We start from the raw sequence: 4,357 nt of genomic DNA, 5'->3' as shown, positions 1-4,357 counted from the left end.
TTCACAGCAATAGAAACTCTAACTAAGGCAATGTGTGTATATGATGTGTGGTTTTTAAGTCTTATTTTTAAAGTGTTAACAACCGTGCCACCAATTTAAACTGTTGTTTTGCTTAATTCTTATAAAAATTCATGGTTCTGTCCTCTGTCCTTCTAACATGTCAGTCTGTAACACAGTCCCGTAGTTTACATTTATTTCATTGTACTGTATTTATGTTCTGTGCAATTTCACCAGAATAGGGTAGTTAGTGACTTGCTGGGAGAGCAGTAGTGGCCCCTGCTTGCCCTTTCCTGCCCTCCTCTGACCCTCTAGAAGAAACAGCACTTATTTTTTTAGTGGTTTTCCTTTCCTAATCACTTTCCTGTCCTGACTTCCTTTGATGAAAAGTGTTGTGAAATATCAGCCAAATAAACCTTTTCCTCCCCAAGTTGCTTTGGTCATGGTATTTCATCACAGCAACAGCAATCCTAACTGAGACAAGAGAACAAACTCCCACAAGGTGACCCACTGCCCTGGCCTCGGCATTGGAACTGTAGCATACATATATTTACCAGCCCATCTCCCAACCACACACACACTAAACTGCAAACATCCAGAACACTATCCTACACGTAAAACACAGATTACATTTAAACTCACAAGCTGGTTTAAAATGCGTTCAGAGTCTCTTGATTTTATTATTTAAAACAAAACAAAATCAACTTGCTGCAGGTGTGCCAAGCTTAACTATGTTGAAGAAACGGAGTCCTGTCTTTTGCAGTCACCAGCCAACTCGGGCTAAAGTGATCTAACAGTATGGGCCCCTGTTTGTCTTGGCTCAGTAACAGTTGCTATGGGAACAAGTCACTGACCTACTTCCTCCCACCTCCAGGTAAACGCAGGGTTTCCTCCTCTTCTGGTTTCCTGTACCTCCTCCTCTCCCCACTCAGGAATTCCTCGGACTGATTGCTAAAGGATCTTAACGGAAGTGTCATTTCATGCTACTTCCTGCTGCTCTCACGGGCACAGTCTGCATAGGTTCTGGTTGGAAAGTGCCCCAGGCAGCTTTAGGGCTCCTCCTCCTCCTGGGAGGTGCAGGCTTGACCCAGAAATCCTGAGAGGATTGTCCATCTGGATTGACCAGCTTCAAGTGTTCCCCAAGGTGGTTTTCCACCCTAATCTCCTGAAAGACCAAGCAGGAAGTTCACACACACACCGTCCTCTCTTGGCCAAATTCCATCACCCCACATGCCAAATCCACTTATACTTGGCTGAAGCCACAAGTGTCTAGATAATAGAAATTGTACTGTGCCCATCCTGGACACCACACAGGGCTGTCCACACTTTATGTGTCTTAGATACCTGAGTCCCAGTAAACCAGAGACCCAAACCCTTCAACTCATCTCCACAGACAGGCTTCTGTGGCAATACTGAAAGGAAGTGCCCTGTGATTAACTTACCGCTTGGCATTTTCATGGCCTGGAGGGAGATGGAAGACTACAGACATGCTAAAAGTGAAGAGGGAAAAGTCCTTAATAAGTGTAGACTTCAAAGGATAACCAGCAGGATCTGGTTCCACCCTGTGGATTTTGAGGATCAAACTCAGTCAGTCGATTTGGCAACAAGCACCTGTACTCACTAAGCCATCTCACTGGACCCTACCTTACTTTTTTTTTTTTTATTGTGATTTTATTGTCTTCATAACAAGATCAGTTTAGAACTGGATCACTTGGCCCTTTCTCTTCTTATCGCCTCCCAGTTCAAAATGCTTGCATCTCTTAATAGCCAGCATCCTCTTAGATCTGCAGTTGGGCTCAACACACTCAAGCCTCAGCACAATCTTCTTTGTAGTTTTAGCCTTTTTTCAGAAAACAGGCTTAGTCTGCCCACTCTGTTTCCTGTCATAATGCCGCTTTCCCTGGGCATACAAAGAGTCCTTGCCCTTCGTGTACTGTGTCATTTTATGAGCCTGGTGCTTGCCCCATTTCTTGAAGAACTTCTGGCAAGTCTTAGGAACGTTTACCTTGTTGGTGCGAGTGACATCGGCCCCTACCTTACTATTTAAGGCCGGGGTCTTTCACTGAGCCTGAAGTTCACTGATGGGTTAGATTAGACAGCCAGTCTCCAGATCTGCCCCCACCTCTCCATCCCCCCATCCCCTGATGGGGTGGCAGGTTATGTGCTGCAATGTTTAGGTTTTTATGTGGGTGCTGGGGGTCTGTGTGCTGCTCCTCAAACTTGCACAGTAAACACTTTACCCAATCAACCATCTCCCAAGCCCTTCATAGTTTGTCATTTTGTGTACTCTATTTGTCATTGTGAGACAGGACACAGGGCCTATGCTCCCCGGGGGAGAATTCTTATAACGTCAACAACTGCATTTCAGGGCTGGAGGGATGGCACAGAGGGTAGAGGTGTACACATGCTACCAAGTCTGACAACCCGTATTTGATCCTCAGATTTCACACACAGTAGAAGGAGATGACTCAGTCCCTGAGCTCCGACATTTTCTGTGAGAAACACAACCCCCACCCCCAACCCCGGCAAAAATCCAAGGACCTGTGACCTCAGAGCATTTCTCACAACACAGTGGGTGTGGAAATGACATGATTGACAGTAGCAACCATTCACAAGATGTGCGCTGTGCTCTGTGCTGATGGCACCAGTGTGTGGGAAGCACTCTTCCTGAGGGTTGAGACTCTCTTTGTTGACTCTCATGTTGACTGGCTCCTGGGTACCATCCAGGAAGCAGCCCCTGGGATCAAATATCTGAAGCCCAAGATGGATGTTTCTTTGGGCCACCAGCTCACAAAAATGACACAGAGACTTATTATTAATTATGAAAGCTCAGCCTATAGCTTAGGCTTGTCCCACTAACTTTTTAAAAATAATCTGATCCAAAAGATTATTTACCAAATCAAAATTAATAAATTAAATATAGTATTAAATGAGATATAAGAAGAAAAACTTACACTTTTACTTTTGATTACAATAGTACTTATTTTGAGTAGTATAATATATTTAGAGTGCATCTGTTAGTAACATTACTCTATGTTGTCAAAATTGTTCCTACAATCATTAAAACAGCTTAACAAATCCAGTTTTAGAAATATGAATCTCATCATCACATACACACTAAAAATTCTTTTAAATTGTCTCTAATATCTTTATTTTAAATTGTAAATAGTAAAATTTTAATTTTCATGAAGTTGAAATCAAGACATTGAAGGTTTGATATTTGCAATAGGCATTCACTTTGTTGTATTCTATTAATCAGGCAAATATTGTTTGATCAAATGACAGAATGTGGAAATCAAGAGACCCACTAGCTCTTATAACTTAAATTAACCCATTTATATTAATTAATCTACATTTTGCTTCATGGCCTCTTACCTCTCTTCCATCTTGCATCTCCTATTTCCTCTCTGTGTCCTCTGGCAAGTCTTTCACGCCTAGCTTCATCTCCTCTTCCTCTCTTTCTCTGCCTCTTCCTGCCTAGCTCTTGGCCATTTGGCTCTTCATTAAACCAATCAGAAGGCGTCTTGGCAAAGACACATCTTCACAGTGTACAAAAAGGTTATTCCACAATACAAGATCAGGTTGGAAGCAAATGTATAGCTCATTTCTCGAGGGTAGGCTGTTGAAGGAACTGGTTGATCAGGTGTTTTAAGTGTGACATGAGCAGCCCCCTGGATTCAGAGGAAGCCAGTGACACACCATCTCTCGGAGTTTTGTGATTTGTTCAGTGGCCCCAGTGCTTATGTGTGGCGTGCGTCAGGTGAAAGGCCAGCTGACAAAATCCCAGTATCCTGATGATTGGCAGCTGGATAAGGAGGCAGCTCACAGTCTTGCTAGGATTTCTGGTGGGCCGTGAAGTGGAACCAGAGGAATAAAGAGAGGCTGTGGCAGGCAGATACAGCCTCCTGGGGCAGGGGCATGCCAGCTGTAGGGCCAATATCCCACTCCCGGTACACCCCTGTGGTGCTGCATTGGACAGTTCTTCCCATGAGAGGTAGCGTTGGTTCACTTGACAGCTGTTACCAAGTCTCAGAGTTTACCCTACAGGTTAGAGCAACTAGGTGTAGCCCAGGGCTGCCTAAGGATGGGGCGGCAGCTCTCATAGTTGTGTTCCTCATGTGTCACCTGGCCCTGCACAGTGACAGCTGCTCCCAAGGTCCTGTTAATATCCCTGCTCTGCCTGGGAGCTCATTCATGGGAGAAACACCTTTGTGCTCACTAGGCTGGGGAGCGATGCCTCTCATGTGGGCTGATAAAGTTCTTTCCAAGGGGACACATGTTGGTGTTTATGGAAACAGAATTCAGAGCTCCACCTTTCGTTCTTTAAAAATGGGGGATATTATTTATCTGATTATTTATT

General features: G+C 44.2%; 1 pseudogene; it reads right to left on the bottom strand.

The window, feature by feature from the left end:
- Positions 1–1,683: 1,683 nt before the first annotated feature.
- On the bottom strand, positions 1,684–3,383 carry LOC100764989 (annotated as a pseudogene).
- Between the last annotated feature and the right edge of the window lie 974 nt (positions 3,384–4,357).

Source organism: Cricetulus griseus, chromosome 2 (genome assembly GCF_003668045.3).
Source record: "Cricetulus griseus strain 17A/GY chromosome 2, alternate assembly CriGri-PICRH-1.0, whole genome shotgun sequence".
Taxonomy (NCBI): Eukaryota; Metazoa; Chordata; class Mammalia; order Rodentia; family Cricetidae; genus Cricetulus; species Cricetulus griseus.
The sequence above is the reverse complement of the archived record's forward strand: the minus strand, read 5'-3'. Positions and strand labels throughout refer to the sequence as shown.